The 15,529-nt window shown below is 47.7% G+C and overlaps 1 protein-coding gene and 1 long non-coding RNA gene across 3 annotated transcripts in view; one reads left to right on the top strand and one right to left on the bottom strand.

Annotated features, from left to right (window-relative positions):
• The window catches only part of RNF128 (ring finger protein 128), a 756,868-nt gene that overhangs the window by 10,474 nt on the left and 730,865 nt on the right, over window positions 1-15,529 (bottom strand). The window lies entirely within an intron of this gene.
• LOC144829478 (uncharacterized) lies at window positions 4,924-14,265 on the top strand. The gene is made up of 2 exons (XR_013610679.1): window positions 4,924-7,469; window positions 14,048-14,265. It is a non-coding gene; the product is annotated as an uncharacterized LOC144829478 (long non-coding RNA).

A 15,529-nucleotide genomic window follows, 5' to 3' on the forward strand; every position in this document is an offset into this window, starting at 1 on the left:
CTTCGCCCTTCCTACACGTAGCATCAAAATTGCAAAACCCGACAGGGGTGCCCGCTCTCCCCCTTGCTTTTCGATTTTTACATTGAGCCTTTTGCGCAATATCTAAGGGAGGAGGTTTCCATCAAACCTTTCCATTATCATGGCTGGAAGAGGAAGGTGGCATTATATGCCGATGACATGCTTATCTTAACATCAGAAGCCGCTATGGCTCTTCCGGCTATCGTGAAACTGGCTCATGCTTTTGGACAAGTGTCTGGTTATGGAATTAACACAGCCAAAACTGAAATGCTTGTTTGGAATTATGAGAACCCTCCAACAGAACTCCAACCAGGCATCTCAATGCGATATCTAGGTTTGACAATAGTAAAAGATATTAATAAAATAGTCCAACTTAATTTGTCCACAGTATTTAAAGATTGCCGCAAGCTTCTCCAATCTTGGTCACACCTCCCTTTGTCATTAATAGGTAGGGTAAATCTTATCAAAATGTCTATTCTTCCAAAAATTTATTTTTTATTTTAACACCAGTCCTTTATATTTCGATCCAAATATCTTAGCCAAATTTCAATCAAATATCTCATCTTTTATCTGGAACAGTCATCTTCCACGGATCGCCTGGAAAAAACTAAGACGGCGACGTGATAAGGGTGGTTTGGCAGGCCCAGAATTAAAAATGTATGCCTGGGCCTTTCAATTATCCCACTCACGAATGCTATTGAAGGGTCCCGTAGCATCGGGGGTGGGTCTTATGTATGCAGCTATGTTGGAGGGGGAAAAAATTAACCATTCTAGTTTTCTTTTTAAGTTCGGAAATCCTAAGTTTTTAAAAAAAATTAAACTGAAGACTCTACAAGGTTTTGCTAGAACATGGGCTGAAATTATGAAATCCATAAAAGTAAATTACTTTTGTGAGAAAACTCCACTGTGGGACCTGCCCGAAAATCCTGCCTGGCTTGATGACACCTTAGCAATCCCTCTGAGAGAGGCAGGCTTGGAAGTATGGGGTGACCTCTTATGAGGGAGATCTATTTTCGTGGGAACATCTGCAAGCCAAGGTAGGCCCTAATTTCTCCCGTTTCAAATATATACAGATTCACAGTTGGACTGTAGCTTATAAAGCATCTCCTGCCAATAAGAATAAGTTTAAACTTGGAGGGCACAGACCATTTATTTCTGACTTACTAAACAGAGGTCCAGCAAAGAAAGAAATATCTAAATGGTATAATTTTATTCTGGAGGAGTCAGATGGGGGCTTTGTTTTGCCAGACTCATTATGGGGTTCTGTTCTGATGGATCTGAATTTACAAAATCTTTGGAAGTCTTCTTTCGAGCTTCTGTGGAGCATTGTCAAGCCGTCCTGGCTTCGCAGAAATCATATTTTTACTCTGAATAGGGCGTACTATTCCCCTTTAAGACTTTCTAAATTCACAGGAGGCCAGTCAGTGTCTTGTACTAAATGTGGTTTGATTGCTGCTTCGGATACACATATGTTTTTGAATGCCCGGTATTAACCACATTCTGACAGGATATCAGCAATTCCCTTACAGAATCTTTAGGAAGACCTGTCATAATGGATTTGTCTCTAATAATATTTGGAGTCCTAGAAGGTGTACAATATCCATTCAGATGTCTAGTTTTTTATTCCATCCTGCTCGCAAGAAGAGAGATCTGCAGGAAATGGAAGGACCCTCTACCTCCCTCCTTTAGAGATTGGCAAAACTCAGTATTGCAGACCTCCGTTACAGATCTGGCTAGATCTGGTAATTACAGAAAAAAGGCCTTTTGGCATTTATTCTCATGGCTTCAGTGATTTAGCCGTGTTTTTTTTCTCCCCCCCCCTCCCCGAGTCCAATGATTGATCTCCTAAGGTGCTTCTATATTTTGTACCAATGGAACAGCCGATATCCGGTTCATGCCCGGCCCCCACTTGGCTGCTAAAACTACCCCAAGGTTTGCCATAGATTGGCAAATCAAGGACTCGGTGCCTCTTTTGAATACGGTGGAAAGCTGGAGGAGAGGTGGCCCCCATAAGATTTGTGTCCCTTCCAGTTTTTCAGATAAACTGAGACAGCTATTACCCGTTAATTCCTTTGGTACTTTGTCTATATGGTAGTTATGAAGATAAAAGAAAAAAAAATGCAAAACTGAATTAAAAAAACAAACAGGTTTCTATCAATTTTCTGGCCAGACATTCCTTACCTTAGATGGCATCAGATAGTTTTCTATTGGTGTGGTCAATTATATGTGTACATGAAGACTAGAAAAGGTTTTCTTCCTAACGCACACTATACATTTGTTGTTACTCACAATTTAATTTAGTTTTAGGGAAATCGAATTTACTGTAGGAACAGTTGGATAACATGATTCAGAATCTATGCAGTGTGCCAGCTACTCTGTGGTACCACTTGTCAAAAGAAGTAAAAAGGTTATTACACTCCGTGTTCTGTGGTAACCTCAGCATGCTTCAGAGTGCTAATAGCTATTGCAAGCAAAGTATTACTGAATACAAATACAACTATGTGGCACTGTACCTAGTTTTATAAGCAGATCATTTAACACATGTAATCAAATATTAATTTCTAACCACTAACAGTGACACAAACACTGCATGTTAACTATTGTCTTTTTGAGCCTTGCCAAATAGCTTACCATATTCAAAATACAAATTACACTTCCACCTCTTGTTCAGCATTAATACACTTGTCAAGCAGACTTCGCTAATCTAGTACCAGTGCCCGGACAGGATTCCAAGCTCATAGCTGAACAGAAACATTTCTCTTTATTTCCTAAATGTGGTGCAGTTGTTCCTAGTCTCGGCAGCAGGTGAACAGTATTCTAGAGCTATGCATCACCTGTGGCTAGCAAAATACACTGCAACTTGTATTCACACGTAGAGGACTATCTACACTTAAACAACCATCTTGCAAGTGTTGACTACAACTCTTGGCATGCACGCTTACTCCACTCAAAGGCTTCAGTGAGTTCACAGCGCGAATGTTGTGGCCATATGTCGCCTAAACAGGAGAATGCATTTTCCTAAAGGTAGTATGACAACACTTGCTACCTACAGTAAACCGAGCTGTCAAATAGATCTATTGCCAACAATATGTAGAGTAGGCTTTAGGTCTGCATCGTTTCACCCACTGGCTTTTTCCTCTTTCAGTCATTGGTGTGAGACGGTCAGTGACCTCTTGACTCAGCCTAGTTAAGTATTCATCTCTTAGCTGTTTGAGTGTCTCCTTCTGCCTCCCCTTGAGAGCTCCCACTGAACTGCATAGGAACTACTTTACAACTCTGGCTGTTTCTGCGAATGCCCTCCCATAGCTTGCTCTAATGCGAGAACGCTGAATGCATGCAACACCACATTCAAGTCAGACCTAATGACTTTGCCAGTACTTGATCTTTACAACTTTTGGAAAGATCACAGAGACGTTTTGTTTTCAGTAAAATGAGGCATTCAAGTTGTTATGGGACATTCGGGTGGATTTAAATATATTCTTTACACCCTGACGCAAGTCCTGCCAGAGTCAAGTGACTGATTCCTCTTCGTACTTTCTCTTGAACCTTTCGTTTAGGACAAAGATGAAAGTTTCATTTAGGGGCCTGGTGAGATCTTAATGGTACTCCTGTACCCGACCATGTTTTTTTTTTTTTACTAAAGTACTTTGTCTTGCGGGGACGATACCCTTGTTTACATTCTTAGCATATTACTTTGAGTTCACAACGTTTACTTTCCAAATACCTTTAAAAAATGCTACCTCGGAGTAGTCTCTCCTTCACTGTCTGCATCAAAGTCATTAAAACCTCAAAGGCACGGAGATTTTGAGGGATAATGCATAAAATTAGAGGACTGAATGTTGGCCTATATCTTTTGACATTTCTTGGAGAATTTACAAGACGTACATTTGGAGTTGTTGCTGCAGAAGGTCTTTGCTGTGCACCTGTAAAACTGAACAGGATGAGGTCATTTGAATTTTGCCACCTTACTTTCTTACAACAAGCTCACGGCTCCTTGGTGTGGTTTTGGGACCACGATGTTGCCTTTTGCTCGAAGGGGTTTGACACAGTTATCCAAATTATTGGTCAACATTCCTATGCTGGTTATTAAACTAATTTTAAGTGGGCCCGATTAACAAGGGTAGATTCGGCAATACACTTAGGTTTATGACTGAATGTACCCTTTTTATGACGACGAGGAATACAGCAAGGGATCCCTATAGGCATAATGGGTTTTAAGAGGACGCACATCTGTGCCAGGGGGCGAAGAAATCTGCATTTGGGCATCATTCTCAAGGGGAGACAAAAGAAAACTCTTCAGTGCTGCTTGCCTTGGAAGTTTGGGTGCGCCCATAAACATGTACATGTATGAGTACTCCCCAATCTCTTCTCTCTCCACACTGTGCTGGAGTAGCTTCGCTTCCAGGAAGGGAAAGGGGCGGATCATGCCCAGATTTTCTAGGGGTGTAGTGGAAGGGGTTTTCTCCAAGGGGAAAAAGGCTTTCATCGCAGAGAAAACAGTGAATTCGCAGAGGAAACTAAATTTCCCTATGCAGAGTTTGCCGAGGCATGAAGAGGAGGTTTCTCAAACAGCCATGACATTTCAGGCATATAACTGGAAACATGCTCTGTACCTCTGAAAATGTTTTTGAACAAATGGAGATGTATTCTCAGGAGAAGAAATACACCTCCACTAGGGCCTTATGTGTTTTAGCATCAGGATGGTAAACTAGTAGTATTTTGGGCATAGTGGGCATAACATACTAGTAATTGAATGATATGGCTTATGCGACTTCGGCTTTTGTGCACCTATAGTATCAATCAGACAGACAGAATGTTGAAAATTTTCTCTGATAGCATCTGGGGAAACACTGAATAACTCTACAACACCTTGTAATCGTTTTTTTATTTTTTATTACACGCCTATCATCACTCTTGCCCACACCTCATTTTGTGTAACAAACTCATTCCTATCCCCCATCCTTTGTTCTTAATGTAGAGTTATCTTTGTTTAGAACTGTGTCATAGTATAAAGTAACTAAAAACTATGGATGACAATTTGTTGTGCTATTTATGTTATTTAATTTTCAAAGATTTTAATAAAAGAATAGCAGTGCACAAAAGCTTAAAATATTCCCTGAGTTTCCAGAATGAAGTCTGTCCACCCAAAGAGGTATATGGGACACATTTGATGTCATTACATTTGATGTGAAATTCTATGTCAGGACCGGAGGCGAGGATTATGCTGTAACTTCCTTTATTCCTACAGCCAGCAGTTTTCAATTCAAGCAGATAAACATAAAATTAGCACTCCCAAGGTGCTCTAGGCAGTCCACAATGTCCACCAATCAGCATGCCCCGTCATCCCCAAAGGCGTGTGCTTCCTGGATCACCTCCTCTTTCTTTCCTGCTGCCACGCAGTTAAGTTAGTTTTTCCCTTCTCTCATGTTTGAGCTTTATATGGGCTAATTCTGCATTATTTATGCTTATAGGGCTCATTTATAATGGTAATTGTTACATATGTTTGCCTTAGGACAGTGTTTCTGCTTAGTGATCGTTTTGATCTCCTACATTGGTTCCCACACGAGCGTGTGTTTTTCTCTTGAGCGCGGATTGTATGCGTTTACTTTCAGACAGTGGTTCTGCTGGCGATCATTTTTAGGTTCTCAGGACTGTTTCACACAAGAGCGTGTGTTTTCTCTTGGGCGCTGCCTCATCTGTCAGCGTACGCGGAGGGGGGAATCTCGCTACGGGAATGCCCGTCGACCCGCGGCGACTTCCCTGTCACTCCGGTGTTCTTCGCTGTGAGGCAACGCTGGTGCGCGGTTCTTTGCCGCTTTTGTGTTTCTTGAGGGGCTGCGGGGGCGCTCGCGGGAAGCTCCGCTCGCGGCCCCAGCCTCAGCCGCGCGTCACCTCGCTGGGGGGCGCGGGGTCGTCTCGCTGATCCGTGTCACTTCCTGTGGCGATGACCAGTGAGTTCGAGCAGGACCAGCGAGTTCGAGCAGGACCAGCGAGTTTGAGCGCGCCCACGAGTTTGAAAGACGCGTCCAGCAATTCTGCGGTAGTGAGTCTGGGACCGTGACGCCAGCTTGCAGGTTGATTGCTTTTTTGACAGCTCCACAGCGGGACATCCTTAGGGGTCAGAACTATTGACGTGAGGCAATTTGCGGGCGTACAAGAATCCTTAGGCTCGCTTGCTGTGGTGGGGGCAGGCTCAGACTTTAGACACCCAGTGAGTGCAGGGTGAGTCGCCATTTTTTCTGACCAGCCGCCGGGCGTCACAAAATACAGCGCTTTGCGCCTTAAACTTCTGCCTTCTTGGCTCTCTACTAAGGGATTACAGCTTCCCTGTGACAGAAATACTCTGCCAAATGATGAAGGCTGAATACTCAGAAGAGGAGACCCTCCAAGTCATTCCTTTGGATGATGAATTTTGCGATGCAGTCGACATCTATTCATAGGGCTGTAGAGGCGGCAATGGGGCCCTTTGAACAATGCATTATGAAATACGCTTATGCCATCCAAGCGGAGTAGTCCCAGCGTGCTAAGAAGCGGAAGCTGGCCAAAGAGCCTGAAAAAGGGGCCGTTTGAACATCTGAAGACTGCATTCCTTGCTAAAACTCAACGTTTGGAGCACGATTTGGCCCCGGAAACCCCGGGGGAGCCGCAATTTATTGGTGATGGGGAGGAAGATTTGGAGGGGGATTCACTGGACGAGGCGGGCCCGTCAACCTCCTGGTATCCCAACGCACCCCCATCAGAGCCTTCGGCTCAACCCGAAGGACCTGCGGACATGTTGGTCCCAGAGGACCTAGTGCATCCCCACTCATCTGCCTGGCTTCCCTTGACGAAGGCGTCTGCGGCGAGTCGGCTCCGCAAACCTCTTGAGAAGGAGGTTAGAGCCTGCCTTAGGTATGCGTGCCCCTGACCGGCTTTGCCCGGTAAGGTGGCCCCAACTCCAGAGGTCGACCGGAAAATGGCGACTTTCCTCCAGAAATTATCTCACGAAGATTTTGGAATTGGCAGAGGAGGCCAAGGCTTGGGATCGGTTTTGTCCCCTGAAGGCATCTCTAATTGGGCTCAAAGGGCGATAGTTTTCTTAGGGAACGCTAACTGCGCCCTCTCTACGGAGATGCGCCGCTCCTTCTTGCTCAAGGTGGACCCCAAGCTAGGTGACTTGGCCTCTTCGGAGGCGGGCACGATAGCGGATGGTGGCCTGTTCGGAGATCCTTTTATAAAGGAATTGACAAAATGTGTGTCTACATTTACATCTCTTGACAAGGCGCAGACTTCAATGGTGTTCCGCCTGCGTGTTTTTGTCAGCGCCGGCCGTGGCAGGGGCCACACAGCCGGCAAGTTTTACACGCAAGACCCTCAGAAAGGCGGAAAGAAACTCGCATATCCAGGACGGCAAGAGTTCTTCCAGTCCCGCCGAGGTGGCAGAGGCAGGGGCCAACAAGTGGCCGGTTGAGGTGAGTGCCTTTCCTCTGTCACAATTCGGGGTGGAGGGCAGGCTGGCTCTTTTCGAGAGCAATTGGAAGACCATTACCTCAGACGCCTGGGTGTTACAGACCGTAAGGGGTTTCCAGGTAGAGTTTTACGGATTCCCTGTGCAAGACACTCAACCCCGACCGCTGCTTTTCGCAAGAGACAAGGCCGCTCTCATAGACAAAGAGGTGGCGGACCTCTTGCGGAAAGGGGCAATAGTCCCTGCTCCCCTGCATCCGCAAGGTTTTCTCAGCAACATCTTCGTGGTGGACAAGATGGATAGCAGGTCAACGCCCCGTCATAAACCTAAAGGAGTTCAACCAGTGGTTGGTTTACCACCACTTCAAAATGGAGTGGATCCATCTTTTGCGCGATCTCTTATAACCCGGGGATTGGATGGTACGCTTGGATCTGAAGAACGCATACCTGACGGTGCCCGTTTTTCCCCCTCACAGGCGCTTCCTCCAGTTTTGTGGAGAGATCAGGTATATGAGTTTGCAACCCTTCCTTTTGGCCTTTCGTCAGCACCGTGGTGCTTCACGAAAGTCCTCAAACCGGTAGTGGAAACGCTACGAGGGAAAAGCCTGCGCCTCATCGTCTATTTGGACAATATTTTGTTGCTGGAACAGTGTCCAGAGCGGTCGGCCAATCACCTCAAAGACACAGACTTGTTGCAGCATCTGGGATTGGTCATCAACAACAAAAAATCACTTCTGGTCCCTTCCCGTCAAGTGACCTTCCTAGGGTTTGCCATCGATTCGGTGGCTCGGACCCTGAGCCTTCCCCCCAGGAAGATCGTCGAGATCTGCAGGGAACTCTGGCGCACTTTGGCCCGTCCTTCCACGTCGCTTCGCCAAATAGCGAGGGTGATGGGCCTCTTGTTCTCGTCCATCCAGGCGATTTTCCCAGGGCCGCTCCATTACAGAGCTCTTCAGTGCCTCAAAGCATCACACCCCTGCAGAGGGCTTCAGTACTCGGACCAAGTCCCTCTCACAGAGGAGGTGCGCAGGGAAATGAGATGGTGGCTCGACCATATGGAAGCCTGGAATGGCAGGGCCATCTTTGGTTGCGACCCAGATTTGGTCATTGAGTCCCACACCAGCAAGCTGGGTTGGGGGGCCCGCTGCTGGGACTCATCTACAGGAGGAAAGTGGTCCGCCGTGGAAGGCCAGTTACATATCAATTGCCTGGAATGGATGGCGGGCTCTTTGGCCATTCGCTGTTGGGGCAAGGTCTCGTGCAACGTCCTATTAAAAATCGACAATGTATCAGTGGTGCGTTACATCAACCACCTGGGGGGGACGAAGTCCAAAGCACTGACAGACCTGGCCAAGGATCTGTGGACATTTTGCCTGTCCCACAATATCTCAGTGTCGGCGGAGTATCTTCCGTGAGTCGCCAATGTGGTGGCGGACCGGTGTTCCAGGAGCTGGACGGATACGAGTCTCTGGCAGCTCCAACTAGCGTTTTTTCAGCGCCTCAACGACACATGGGGCCAGTTTTCGGTGGATCCATTTGCATCCAGGTTGGACCACCAACTGCCGAAGTTCTACAGTTGTAAACTAGACCCTGTAGCAACGGCCAGGGATGCTTTCCTGCAGGATTGGTCAGTGGACGCGGGCTATGCCTTTCCCCCTTTCTCGATGATCATGCGACTCACGACTCAAGTTCACAGGCAGCGAGCGAAGGTGGTCTTGATTACCCCGTATTGGAAGTCTCAAGTTTGGTTTCAAGTTCTTCTGGAACTTTCTTGGGATTCTCCAATCCTACTACCCCTAGATCCTCTTCTTCTGAGGGATCCCCAAGGTCTCCCTCGCCCCCTTCTCCAGCAAGGGAGGATGCCACTTGTGGCGTGGCAGATTTCAGGCATCAATGGAGAGTCGGCAGACTATCGCAAGATGCTCAAAAGCTACTGGGGCCGGCATGGGCGGACAGCACCAACAAGTGATACAGATCGGCCAGGGCTTGATGGGCCGGATGGTGTGCTCGGAACAACCAGGATCCCATGGAATGCAAAGTGGTAGCTATTCTCAATTTCTTGGCGTCCCTGGTGTCACAAGGCCTTGCTTAGAGAACGATTAATTCTTATCGTTCAGCGATTTCCGCGGGGTATGTACTGGTTATGGGCCAACCCGTGGGAGAACACCCAATAGTTTGCAAGTTGCTGAGGGGTGTTCGCTCGACGCTCCCTCCGGAGCCCAGGTACTCTTCTTTGTGGGACGTTAACTAAGTCCTTCGTCCTGGCAGGCTAATCGATACCTGTCCAGAAAAGAGTTGGCAGCAAAATTGCTTTTATGCCTGGTTACCTGTCGCAGGGTCTCAGATGTGCGAGCCCTGGACTTTCGGGTAGAGTGTATACTGCTCAAGGGGTTACTCTCCATATCGTCAGGAGGATGAAATTGGATTCTAGGATCATTTCTTATCCATCTTTCGATCATTCTCCTAAACGCTTTGTGGTCAGATGTCTTCAGGAATATGAAAACAGGACTGAGGAGACTCGCCCGCCGGGCGAAAGTCAATTGCTGATTTGATTGCGTAAGCCCTTCAAGGCAGTTACACCACCAACGATTGTACGTTGGATCAGATGGGTGATGCAGGAAGCGGGCATAAATGTCTCGCAGTTTGGTGCCCATTCTGTATGAGGAAATTGCAAAAACAACAATGATGGACAGAATGTGGATCAATGTCACACATTCACCCCAGTCCAAAGATCTGGGCCCAAATCCATCGTTTTTTTGCACTCCACACCACCCTGGGTTAGACAATGGCGATATGCAAATCAGCGCTGACCCTGTGCCCCATGGGAACAGTCCAGTCCGAACTACAAAAGCCATGTCCTTCCCAGAACGGAATCAAGCATCCGAGGACCGGCCCGGTTTCGAGGTAACACCTCTCATCAGCCCGGCTAGCTTGACTCCAGTGGTGTGGAGTGCCTGGGACCCACGTCTGAGCATCCCCAGTACACTTAGAGCGGTAATTGCAAAAACAACAATGATGGACAGAATGTGGATCAATGTCACACATTCACCCCAGTCCAAAGATCTGGGCCCAAATCCATCGTTTTTTTGCACTCCACACCACCCTGGGTTAGACAATGGCGATATGCAAATCAGCGCTGACCCTGTGCCCCATGGGAACAGTCCAGTCCGAACTACAAAAGCCATGTCCTTCCCAGAACGGAATCAAGCATCCGAGGACCGGCCCGGTTTCGAGGTAACACCTCTCATCAGCCCGGCTAGCTTGACTCCAGTGGTGTGGAGTGCCTGGGACCCACGTCTGAGCATCCCCAGTACACTTAGAGCGGTAATTGCAAAAACAACAATGATGGACAGAATGTGGATCAATGTCACACATTCACCCCAGTCCAAAGATCTGGGCCCAAATCCATCGTTTTTTTGCACTCCACACCACCCTGGGTTAGACAATGGCGATATGCAAATCAGCGCTGACCCTGTGCCCCATGGGAACAGTCCAGTCCGAACTACAAAAGCCATGTCCTTCCCAGAACGGAATCAAGCATCCGAGGACCGGCCCGGTTTCGAGGTAACACCTCTCATCAGCCCGGCTAGCTTGACTCCAGTGGTGTGGAGTGCCTGGGACCCACGTCTGAGCATCCCCAGTACACTTAGAGCGGTAATTGCAAAAACAACAATGATGGACAGAATGTGGATCAATGTCACACATTCACCCCAGTCCAAAGATCTGGGCCCAAATCCATCGTTTTTTTGCACTCCACACCACCCTGGGTTAGACAATGGCGATATGCAAATCAGCGCTGACCCTGTGCCCCATGGGAACAGTCCAGTCCGAACTACAAAAGCCATGTCCTTCCCAGAACGGAATCAAGCATCCGAGGACCGGCCCGGTTTCGAGGTAACACCTCTCATCAGCCCGGCTAGCTTGACTCCAGTGGTGTGGAGTGCCTGGGACCCACGTCTGAGCATCCCCAGTACACTTAGAGCGGTAATTGCAAAAACAACAATGATGGACAGAATGTGGATCAATGTCACACATTCACCCCAGTCCAAAGATCTGGGCCCAAATCCATCGTTTTTTTGCACTCCACACCACCCTGGGTTAGACAATGGCGATATGCAAATCAGCGCTGACCCTGTGCCCCATGGGAACAGTCCAGTCCGAACTACAAAAGCCATGTCCTTCCCAGAACGGAATCAAGCATCCGAGGACCGGCCCGGTTTCGAGGTAACACCTCTCATCAGCCCGGCTAGCTTGACTCCAGTGGTGTGGAGTGCCTGGGACCCACGTCTGAGCATCCCCAGTACACTTAGAGCGGTAATTGCAAAAACAACAATGATGGACAGAATGTGGATCAATGTCACACATTCACCCCAGTCCAAAGATCTGGGCCCAAATCCATCGTTTTTTTGCACTCCACACCACCCTGGGTTAGACAATGGCGATATGCAAATCAGCGCTGACCCTGTGCCCCATGGGAACAGTCCAGTCCGAACTACAAAAGCCATGTCCTTCCCAGAACGGAATCAAGCATCCGAGGACCGGCCCGGTTTCGAGGTAACACCTCTCATCAGCCCGGCTAGCTTGACTCCAGTGGTGTGGAGTGCCTGGGACCCACGTCTGAGCATCCCCAGTACACTTAGAGCGGTAATTGCAAAAACAACAATGATGGACAGAATGTGGATCAATGTCACACATTCACCCCAGTCCAAAGATCTGGGCCCAAATCCATCGTTTTTTTGCACTCCACACCACCCTGGGTTAGACAATGGCGATATGCAAATCAGCGCTGACCCTGTGCCCCATGGGAACAGTCCAGTCCGAACTACAAAAGCCATGTCCTTCCCAGAACGGAATCAAGCATCCGAGGACCGGCCCGGTTTCGAGGTAACACCTCTCATCAGCCCGGCTAGCTTGACTCCAGTGGTGTGGAGTGCCTGGGACCCACGTCTGAGCATCCCCAGTACACTTAGAGCGGTAATTGCAAAAACAACAATGATGGACAGAATGTGGATCAATGTCACACATTCACCCCAGTCCAAAGATCTGGGCCCAAATCCATCGTTTTTTTGCACTCCACACCACCCTGGGTTAGACAATGGCGATATGCAAATCAGCGCTGACCCTGTGCCCCATGGGAACAGTCCAGTCCGAACTACAAAAGCCATGTCCTTCCCAGAACGGAATCAAGCATCCGAGGACCGGCCCGGTTTCGAGGTAACACCTCTCATCAGCCCGGCTAGCTTGACTCCAGTGGTGTGGAGTGCCTGGGACCCACGTCTGAGCATCCCCAGTACACTTAGAGCGGTAATTGCAAAAACAACAATGATGGACAGAATGTGGATCAATGTCACACATTCACCCCAGTCCAAAGATCTGGGCCCAAATCCATCGTTTTTTTGCACTCCACACCACCCTGGGTTAGACAATGGCGATATGCAAATCAGCGCTGACCCTGTGCCCCATGGGAACAGTCCAGTCCGAACTACAAAAGCCATGTCCTTCCCAGAACGGAATCAAGCATCCGAGGACCGGCCCGGTTTCGAGGTAACACCTCTCATCAGCCCGGCTAGCTTGACTCCAGTGGTGTGGAGTGCCTGGGACCCACGTCTGAGCATCCCCAGTACACTTAGAGCGGTAATTGCAAAAACAACAATGATGGACAGAATGTGGATCAATGTCACACATTCACCCCAGTCCAAAGATCTGGGCCCAAATCCATCGTTTTTTTGCACTCCACACCACCCTGGGTTAGACAATGGCGATATGCAAATCAGCGCTGACCCTGTGCCCCATGGGAACAGTCCAGTCCGAACTACAAAAGCCATGTCCTTCCCAGAACGGAATCAAGCATCCGAGGACCGGCCCGGTTTCGAGGTAACACCTCTCATCAGCCCGGCTAGCTTGACTCCAGTGGTGTGGAGTGCCTGGGACCCACGTCTGAGCATCCCCAGTACACTTAGAGCGGTAATTGCAAAAACAACAATGATGGACAGAATGTGGATCAATGTCACACATTCACCCCAGTCCAAAGATCTGGGCCCAAATCCATCGTTTTTTTGCACTCCACACCACCCTGGGTTAGACAATCACTTGTTGTTTTTTGCATTCTGTATGAGGAGCCACGGCATCAAAGGCCTTCTCCCTGAGTGCCAGGTTGGAGGATATCCTGAACGCGGTAGACTGGTCATCGGACTCTATATTTAAGAGATTCTATTTTAAACCAGTTGTGGATTTGACCTCGAAGGTGGTGGACAAGCTTTGAATGAGCATAATCCTCGCCTCCGGTCCTGGCATAGAATGAAAAATTTCCTAGTACCATGACGGAAAGTTTCAATTCTATTAAGGACGTGGAGGCAAGGATTATTCCCACCCAGGACTTGAACGAACTCATGTCCCCACCCGGGATTGAGTTTTATAGCTTTGCCTTCTTTGGGTGAGCGAGGCCTCGTATGGTATAAGTATTTCTTTTATTTTGGTTTGTTTAAGATGCATGCCTTGAGTCATCCGGCTTCTGTTGTTTATGGCTTATTGATTATCTTTCGGCTGGAGAACAGAGTCATGGGCCTCTGATTCTTTCTTTCAGGATCTGATGGAGCCAAGAACGAGTGACGGATTGGTACTTGGTTCTGCCGCAGTCTCGAAAGAGGAGGTGATCCAGGAAACACACGCCTTTGGGGATGACGGGGCATGCTGATTGGTGGACATTGTGGACTGCCTAGAGCACCTTGGAGTGCTAGTTTTTTGTTAATCTGTTTGAGGTGAACACTGCTGGCTGTAGGAATAAAGGAAGTTACAGCATAATCCTCGCCTCCGCGTCCTTAGTAGAATTGAAACTTTCCGTCATGGTTACTAGGAAATTTTTAATTCACCTCTACATCAGTCCTTAAACAGCAAAGAATGATTCCGTCAGACAGGAGAACGGTGTGCAGGTTGGTTTATTTATCTTTATTCTAAAAACTGGCCACACCAACATTTTTTCTGTAATTGAAGCAATGCAGTGTTTCATACAATGATGAATATAAACATCAGATGACACTCGTTTCACCCCAATGCGAATACACTTGGGGCTTTCTCAAGGGTCAGGGTTGGTACTGGGGATCTGAATACAGTTTACTAAGTATGCTGGAAGGAGGTATTAAAGGGCGAGCACTCCGTGATTTATCCGGGTTCCGTGCGGTCTGTCTCCTCCATAGAGAGCATGTCTGTTTTGTGTGGCCAATTCCAACCCCTAAGGCGAAACGGGTCAACTGATTTATGCCAACTCATAACTTACAGAAGTACTTCACAGTAAACAGCTGTGTAAATAGTAATTAACAACCAATTTGCATTATTTCAACCCATATTTCTACTCCACGGCACACACCGAGTGTAGAAAACCTTTATACAGTAAAGGTGGGGGACAGTGGAAAGCAGACAGTCTAATTGTGTCCAGGCATGCACACCAGTGATGTTGCCATATCAAGATCACTGATTTAGGATGTGATAATGTCAGTATCCTAGAGAGTAAAACACAGCAGCTCAGCATGTTTGTTGACAAAGACTTTTCAGGCTGCAATGCTACTCCCAGGTCTAATGTAAGAATTTTAGCAACCCCAGGCAAAATAAAATGTTGCTGTTTGGCGCTCCCTCTAACACTTATGGGGCTATTTTGTAGGCCTGTTGTTGGATTTTGGTGCAGTCTCGTGGAGGCCTACTATCATTTTTATTTAGCAACAGCTAAAGATATTTTGGCTATCCACACTATCTGCTAATGGCATGTGAAATTCTAGGTTACTATGTAGTAGCAACTTAACCGCATGCGCGCTAGCGGTTTTCCCGCTGCGCGCTGCGATTTCAAAAATCGCGCGTTACGTGACAAGGTCAGCTTGTCATCCGCGTAGCGCAGGTTACGCCCATGACGAGCTGACCTTGTCATTAATGCCGAAGGGGTTAAACATTGGGGGCCAGCAGTACCAATCGTCAGTTTTCAACACATTGCTCAAGCTGAGGGGGACCTATGAAGAGAATTCTCTTAAGTGGGACACTGGGAAATTAGAGGGTTTAAGTCATATATATGAAGCTTATT

Source organism: Lissotriton helveticus, chromosome 4_1 (assembly GCF_964261635.1).
Source record: "Lissotriton helveticus chromosome 4_1, aLisHel1.1, whole genome shotgun sequence".
NCBI lineage: Eukaryota > Metazoa > Chordata > Amphibia > Caudata > Salamandridae > Lissotriton > Lissotriton helveticus.